Below are 9,233 nucleotides of genomic sequence, written 5' to 3'. Positions count from 1 at the left end.
CCAGCAGCAGCAAGGGCGATGGGTGATCCGACCTCAGCAGCAGCAGCAGCAGGCGCCCAACCGCACCCAGTTTCCAGCTCAGAGGAACAATCAGCAGCAGCAGTACCGCCAGGCAAATGACAACAGGTGTTTCACATGTGGCAACACCGGGCATTACGCCAAGAATTGCCCCAGGAACCAGCAGAGGCAGGGGCAGAATGTTAATCAGAACCAAGGCAAGAGGCAGAAGGTGCAAGTGAGGCAGGGCAGGCTGAACTTCACCACCATGGCTGATATTCCAGAGGGAGCACCCGTCATGACTGGTATCTTTACAGTTTTAAATTATCCCGCTATTGTTCTTTTTGATTCCGGTGCTTCACATAGTTTTATCAGTGCCAAGTTTAGTGCCAAATGCCAGTTGCCCTTTCACCATACCGATGGGGGCATTACAATTTCAACACCAGGAGGCAGAGTTGCCACTTATCAAATCAACAGGCAAGTGCCTATAAAATTTGGTAGTCTGGTGATTAGAACCACCCTTCTCATCTTAGGATTGGATAGCGTGGATATTATTTTGGGAGCTGACTGGTTGACCAGGCATCAGGCAGTATTGGATATTGCAGCCAGGGCCATTGAAATCCATTCCCCTGCTTATGGCGAGACTGTTTTGTATTTACCCGACCAGGGATGCACCCGTTCTTGTGCCTTTGTTATGATAGAGTCCCTAGTGGAAAGGATCCCAGTGGTCCGTGACTACCCGGACGTTTTTCCGGACGAATTGCCAGGGATGCCACCTGACCGAGATATTGAGTTCGCCATCGAATTGCAACCCGGGACTGCTCCTATCTCTAAGAGACCCTATAGGATGCCTCCCGCGGAATTGGCAGAATTGAAGAAGCAATTGCAAGAGTTGTTGGACAAGGGGTTTATTCGTCCAAGCACTTCACCCTGGGGATGTCCAGCATTATTTGTGAAGAAAAAGGATGAGAGTTTGAGGATGTGTGTTGACTACCGCCCTCTTAATGCAGTGACTATCAAGAACAAGTACCCACTGCCCCGTATTGATGTTCTGTTTGATCAGTTGGTAGGAGCCAAGGTGTTCTCCAAGATAGATCTTCGCTCAGGGTACCATCAGATCAAGATCCGTGCCAGCGATATTCCCAAGACGGCTTTCTCTACCAGATATGGGTTGTATGAGTTTTTGGTGATGTCTTTTGGGCTGACCAATGCCCCGGCTTATTTTATGTACCTGATGAACTCAGTGTTTATGCCAGAATTGGATAAGTTCGTGGTCGTTTTCATTGATGATATTCTGGTCTATTCCAAGAATGAAGACGAACATACTGAGCACCTGCACATCGTGCTTCAGCGACTGCGCGATCATCATCTTTATGCTAAGTTGTCTAAATGTGAGTTCTGGCTGAAGGAGATTAAATTCTTGGGTCACACGATTTCTCAGGATGGGATATCAGTTGATCCTGAGAAGGTACAAGAGGTAATGGATTGGAAACCCCCGACTACAGTGAGGCAGATTCGGAGTTTTCTGGGATTGGCAGGGTATTATCGACGATTTATTCCAGATTTCTCCAGAATTGCCAAACCAATGACTGAACTGTTGAAGAAGGGAGTCAAATTTGAGTGGAGCCAAAAGTGTGAAGATGCCTTTCACACTTTGAGACAGCATTTGACAACCGCCCCAGTGTTGGCTCAACCTGACAACACCAAGCCATTTGAAGTTTATTGTGATGCTTCTGGTACCGGATTGGGATGTGTCTTGATGCAAGAGAACAGGGTCATTGCTTACGCTTCCCGAGCACTCAGGCCCCATGAGCAGAACTACCCTACACATGATCTGGAATTGGCAGCTGTGGTTCATGCTCTTAAGATATGGAGGCACTACTTGATGGGAGCTCACTGTAACATCTACACTGATCACAAGAGTCTCAAGTACATCTTCACTCAGGCAGATCTGAACATGAGGCAAAGGAGATGGTTGGAGTTAATCAAGGACTACGATTTGGAAGTGCATTACCATCCGGGCAAAGCAAATGTTGTGGCAGATGCCTTGAGCAGAAAGGCCCAGTGCAATTGTATGAGCATGGATGCAAGAGTCACCACCCTGTATGACGAGTTGTGCAAGCTGAACCTGGAAGTTGTTTCTTTGGGTGACCTAAGCTATATCTCGGTGGAGCCCACATTGCAAGAACAGATAGTCAGGGCACAGGTTGAGGATAAGGGTGTTCAGGTTATCAAAGATATGATCAAGCAAAAGGCAGAAAAATACAAGTGTTTCCGACAGGACAGCAAGGGAATTCTATGGTTTGGAGATCGATTGGTTGTTCCCAAGGACCCCGAGCTCAGAAAGAAGATACTGGATGAAGCTCACCTTTCCAAATTCTCCATGCACCCTGGTAGCAACAAGATGTACCATGATCTCAGATCTCTTTATTGGTGGACTAGAATGAAAAGGGAAATTGCCAAGTACATATCCGAGTGTGACACTTGCCAGAGGATAAAGGCTAGTCACTTGAAGGCAGCCGGCCCTTTGCAACCCCTTCCCATACCATCTTGGAAATGGGAGGACATTTGCATGGACTTCATAGTGGGATTACCCAATACCTCCAGGCACCATGATTCTATTTGGGTTATCGTGGACAGATTGACCAAGACTGCTCATTTCTTGCCAGTGCACACCACCCACAAGACAGAGAAGTACACTGAGATTTATGTTGATCAGATAATAAGATTGCATGGTATTCCAAAGACCATTATATCTGACAGAGGAGCACTGTTTGTGGCACGCTTTTGGGAGAAGCTGCAAGAATCACTTGGGACCCAAGTAATCCGAAGCTCAGCATATCACCCTCAAACAGATGGCCAGACAGAAAGGGTGAATCAGATTTTGGAAGACATGTTGCGAGCATGTGCACTACATTATGGGAAGGATTGGGACAAGTGTCTGTCTTTGGCAGAGTTTTCTTACAATAACAGCTATCAGTCCAGTCTGAAGATGGCACCTTTTGAGGCATTATATGGGAGAAGGTGTAGGACCCCACTAAATTGGTCTCAAGCAGGAGAAAGGGAAATTTTTGGGCCAGACTTGGTACTCGAGGCAGAGGCAAAGGTCAGGGTTATTACCAAGAACTTAGAAGCTGCTCAGGCCAGGCAAAGGAGCTATCATGATAAGAGGCGGAAGCCTCTACAGTTTGAGGTGGGAGATCATGTCTATCTTAAGGTATCACCCACCAGGGGTGTCCAGAGATTCGGGATCAAGGGCAAGTTAGCCCCTCGCTACATTGGACCCTATGAGATCAAGGCAAGTTGTGGACCCGTAGCCTACCAATTGGAATTGCCACCTCACATGTCAGCAGTTCATAATGTGTTCCATGTATCTCAGCTGCGGAAATGTGTTCACCTACCCACTGAAGTGCTACCGGAACCAGACATTGAGATAGAACCAGACTTGTCCTACCAAGAGTACCCCGTCAAGGTATTAGATCAAAAGGAAAGATCAACTCGGGCAAGGTCGGTCAGAATGTATAAAGTTCAGTGGAGTCACCATTCAGCAGAAGAAGCTACATGGGAGACTGAGGATTTTCTACGCTCTCGCTTCCCCGACTTTCTGCCCAAAGGAGTCGGTATGTAACCCCAAAACCCCACCCCCACCTGCCCTTTGAATTCAATTATAAGAAAAACTTAGATAACAAGGATAGTCTAAGTTGTGGATTTAACTTAAGAAGGGCTTCCTTCTGAAGTTGCAAAGAGGATGACATTCGAAGAGCAGTTAATAAGAGAAACTTAAGTATAAAGGAAAAATAACACCAGCACACCTTCAAGCACCCTCCAAGGGACTCTACCTAAAATCTCGGGACGAGATTCCTTTAAGGGGGGAGGGCTGTAACACCCCAGGTGTTACCATGGCTAGAGCACACCTTGGCACTAAGGACTGTGAATTATATGTGGTAGAGGCTTAGGGCAACACATAAGAACTTTGGAGATCATGTGCTAATCAAGTTGCCAATGACCTAAGAAGCATTACTCTAATCCTTGCTCACTTACTACCTTGGATAAGAGGGGAGAAGAACCCTAGACCTCTTTTTAAACCCTATCTTCCAAAACCCTAGGTAAGAAGGGAAAGAGAGGGAACAAGTGTGCAAAGCATGAGTAACTTTTACCCAAACCTTAAGTAACCTTATAACCAGCAATTAGGGGAGAGAAATATTGCAAAAAGACCCCTGGAGAAACCCCAATTCAAATCTCCGAGTGGAGAGAGAGCTAGAGCTCTCTATTTCTCTCTAAGTCAAATTCTAACCCTAATCCAAAGACCAACCGTGTTCACCTTGAAGATGGCACCAAAACCACTTAGGTTCTATACCAAAAATGTGGTATACCACCTAAGGCACCCCCTGGAAAAAGTGGAAACCAAGACTTGGACGTTTGACAGGTATTGGCATCAGTTTTGTTGCGAGGTGGGCAGTGAGACAAGCCAGATTTGGCGCCCGTCTATCTCCTGATCTAGGGCGTATCCTCCATTGGAACTCACACATGTGAGATAGCCCTAGGTGCCAGGAAGAGGTCTGCGCCGGATTCATGGCAAGATTCGCACGTTTGCGATCTCTGGAGACGTTTGAACAATGGAAGAAACACACCTCCACGTGTTCGACGCTTCCTGCCCGCGCCAGAGCACGCTCACGCGCGCCCCCGCATGCCCAGCGCCGCGCCCGAGCCAAGCCAGCGCCATGGCCCGCGCCCGCGCCTATAAAGCCCTCCCAGGCTTCGACTGCACTCTTCCGCACACCCTCAAACCTCACCGGAGTTTAGCTCGCCGCCGTTTGCCCGTGCGCAGCGTGTCCGCGGCCGCCCAATCCCTCTGTCACCGTAGACCGGCCAATAGAGCCATTCCCAACTCCGTCCAGCCCTCGGAGAAGACTGTGCACACCTCCGTGAAGCTCCCCGAGCGAGGAATCGGAGTTTGCTTCGCTGGAGAGGCCAGTCCACGCTCGCCGGAGCTCTCAACCCTGCCGGAGTACGTGGACCGGGTAATCCACTCAACCATCTTTCGATTCCTTGTGCACACGGTCCCTACGTCACCCCGTGAAGCTCACTGTGGCCTTGGATTGACCCAATTCGCCGTGGTTTGGCCGGTACACTCGCCGCCGACGAGAACACCCGCCTACGCGCGTGGACCGGGCGATTCCGGCCATCCCCGACATCAAGCCGTACCTCGACGTGACCGCCAGAGTCTCCCCGAGCCAACCCCACCCTTCGCCGGACCTCCCTCGCCGCCGGTAAGCCGCGCCACCCTTTTCTTTCCCACGGTTACTGTTTGCATAGGGGGAAGGACTGCAGGTGAGAGGGAGAGAAGGTCGGGGGGTTTTGTGAAATGTCAGAGACACAGGGGAATAGTGGCGCAAGGGTAGAGTTGCGAAGGCTGATTTAGTTTAAACCCAGGGACCTCGGTGTAAACTGCTTTTTCAGAAAACCTTATTAAACCTGATTTTAAATTTGAACAGAAACTTTGAAAATCCATAACTTCTGTTTAGTTCATCCAAATTTGGTCAAACCAATTTTGTCAGACTCTAAATAATGTAACCTACTTAAGAAAAATATAAAACCCCCTATGTACTATAGAAAACTTTAAAGCTCTGATTTAATTATGGTTTTGACCAAAAGCTCAATAATAGGGCAAAAATTAGTTGCACTATTTGACTGGGGTTAGAAAAATTTTGAGAAGTTTATATCTACCTGCTAACCCAAATAAAAATGTTAAACCTCTCTGTCCACTCCATTAAGTTAGTTTTTACCCCTTATTCCATAATATGCTTAAGGATAAGAAAAATAGAAAATGTAATTTAAACAATGAACCAGAGAGCACCCCTATTTTTGTTAGGATATTTATTTAATGTAGTTCACTGAAAAAATATATCATACCCTGGTTTAGTATAAAATAAGTAGGATACCTTTTATTTTAATAAAATAAGGATAACTTAGAAAAACCCTACAAAAATAACCCCAAGGTAAAAACACCCCCACCCTTGGGATAACTAATGTTTTATTGATGAGAACTTAGGAAAAATATAAAATCTGCTGTTTGACATTTTTCAAATAATAATGCAGTAGAAAGTGCCTTTTTGACATTAAACTTAAGAAAATCATAACTAAATAACCACCCCTTGGCTTTCTGTGATTTTTGGCACAGAAGCCTATTATTACTGGTAGATGCCAATAAAAATAACCCTTAGGACAGACCCTGTGGCAGAACCTCCCAAGTTATTGGGCCCACATGCACCTGTCTTTGTCTCAAAGACCTCAGACGGCTATGCATGTGCACCAAATAACTTAACAGGATCCGTCCGAGTGCCCCAAGGACCTCAGATAAACCACTTACAACCAGAACCGCGGGATTAAGTAACACAAATCACACACACCAATATTGTTGCAGCGGAAATCTTACTACCAAATTTTACAGGTTACAAAAATTTCACATTAGTTTATCGAAGTGATTATAAAAGTATAAGTTTGAAATATATGCTAGCTCAAGTGACCATCCTCAATAAGAAGATAAAGACGGGGTATACTTATATAAGAAGGCCGAGCCCACCAGCACGTAACACGATCACAGCAGCACAAAGTTATATCCTGAAAAACAACAGGGAATAAAACCCTGAGTATGGAATTACTCAGCAAGACTTACCCGACTAAAGAAAAGACTCTCAAGGGTATGCTGGATAAATAGGAATCAAGGAGAGGCTTTAGCAAGAATCAACTTAGATACTTTTGCAGAAATAGCTTACTAAAGTGAGTCCTTATTTTCAACATTTTAATGCCAGATTAAATATTAATAGACTCTGTTTGCCTCTAGTCTAATTTCATCATCTCATCAATACAACATCATTTTTATTCATGAAGTTCACATCCTGACTTAGGTTGTAGGTCAGTGATCAAGTCTCCACTCTCCGGGGATATAACGGCGATCCGAATCGATTTACTCAGCTGAGGATCTCTAACCACACGACATATGTAGCACTTAATCCTTGCATATGTCAACTCGACCCTAGGGTTCTTAAGACCAGATCAGGTTCACGCAACCGAGAGCACAGATACACCACCGTCTAGCCTCTTGCCACGGAGGGTACATGCTACTCCCGCCACCGCTCCACGCCCATTTCGTGTTATCTTATTCTGGCCTTAGTCTGCCCGAGGCAAAGCTTACCCTGTCCCATTTCCAGGGTATGCGGCTAGCTAAGATAGTCCTTGCGCTAGCAGGCCTACATACGCATCCAATCCTTAATCAACCTGGGTAGAACATCACCTGTTCCTAACCCAAGTCTCGATTTAAGTACTTCCATCCTTAGGATTGTTTTTGTTCCTTAGGATGAAAAGAGCATCACAGGGAGCTTTGCAGTAAGATCCCACCACGCTCTCAATGAAAGTATTCTTGCAGGTAGAAGCCATCTTTCCTTAGGATAACCCCTGAGCTAGGCAGTATTGCAAAAGACATCCTCTATCCACAAGATCTAAGCAGGGCTAACCATTTTTGTAAATCAAATTTTGATACTTCACCAGAAGTATCTATAAAGGTATGGATATCAAGGAAGGCAATGCATCAAAGGGTTTCAAGCAACTCCTATAAACCTAATGCACATTTCACTAGACTTAAAGTGTGCAAAAATTATTTAAAAACACAAGGAAGGGGTTGCATGCACCGGGGCTTGCCTGGGTAACACTAGGTTAGTGTTTGTTAGGCGACCACTTGGCGAGCATCCTTTGGCCTGATACTTGTTTCGTCTGTCCATCTTCAGTTCCGTTCATCAGCACCATCTTGTGGTCGATTCAGTTCTGGTTCTCCACATCACGTGGTTAATTCACGTACCTGAATGAAATGCATTATGCACATGAATGCATATAGACAGGAATATCGCAAACCTAAATAGTGCTTGCGATAGCGAATTAAACACCTAGCGGCGAGGCGTTGTACAATTTCTTATTGGAAATACTAGTTATCGACATACGACTACACCCAATTATCACGGTTTTCTAAATTAAACGACCCTAACGCAAACATTACGAACAACACATTAAACATAATCAGCCTAAACACAACTCATTAGCTAATTGGTTAAATGCTAAATTCATCCCCCGCTTTATAAATTATACCACCTTGCTTCCCAAGAACCAATTTAATTTTATCAAACAATTATAATTCGTCAATAGTAATACTGACAATATTATTGTCTAGACATTTTAAAATACTAAATTTAACCTACGCGTCACCTAAATACTATATTCTACAAAATAGAACTCGTTCGAATATATTCGGCAACTAAACTCCTCGAAGCACACCTCGCCTTACTGGTATTTCTAACTTAATCGTATACGCATACGTAGCGTCTTATTTTACGATCATAAAACCGATAGTAAAAATAGCGAATCGGCTCACCACATCACAACTCGATTTGGTAGTTGCCTGAACGACGACGGCCTTCAGCTGAAGTCCTTGATCGAACGTCTGGCGAGCGTGACCGACGAGCTAAGGCTGAGGCAAAGCTTGATGACGAGATCGTGTTGGAAGCGAGCCGGTGAGGTGGGGTTTGAGCAGAGGATGACGGGTTCAACGACTCGATGGTAAACGCGAGCACGCGCGAAACCCGATGGACGAAAAGCGAGCGCACGGATGGGTCGGGCTGGGACCAGAGGACGACGAACGCCATGGCGGGTTGGAGGCTGGATTTAACAACGGTGTGGTACCATGACGTATAGAAAATTGACAATCGGCCAAGATGCGACTGGCGAGTTGAGCGACTCCGATGATTTGACAGCAGTGACTTGGGCGAGCACAGTACGAAACGATGCCCCGCCTGGCCGAGCTAAAGGAAGCGCGGACCAGAGACAGAGTGGGCACCAGGGGCGAGTTCACGGTAACAGACACGCTTGATGACCACAGACGCAGCCGGGATAATTAAAAATACTACGATAGCCAAGAATCGGCTCGGAGAAGACAATCGGCACGGAAGAGAGAAACTCGACGCGGAAGCTCGACACGTCGTGGCGAGCAGGGAACTTCGCGCGCGCAATAGAAGAGTTCGACACGCGCAGGAGCTGAGAGCTGAGCGTCGGCCTGCAGGACGCCGCGAAGGAATTCTGCGAGCAGAGCATGATGCAGGAGCACACACAACCCAAGTGAGCTGGGCACCGGTGAACCAGCAGGGGAAGACGCCATGGGGCGACCTTGGGAGAAGGCTGGAGCAAGGAGG

Source organism: Zea mays, chromosome 9 (assembly GCF_902167145.1).
Source record: "Zea mays cultivar B73 chromosome 9, Zm-B73-REFERENCE-NAM-5.0, whole genome shotgun sequence".
NCBI lineage: Eukaryota > Viridiplantae > Streptophyta > Magnoliopsida > Poales > Poaceae > Zea > Zea mays.
The sequence above is the reverse complement of the archived record's forward strand: the minus strand, read 5'-3'. Positions refer to the sequence as shown.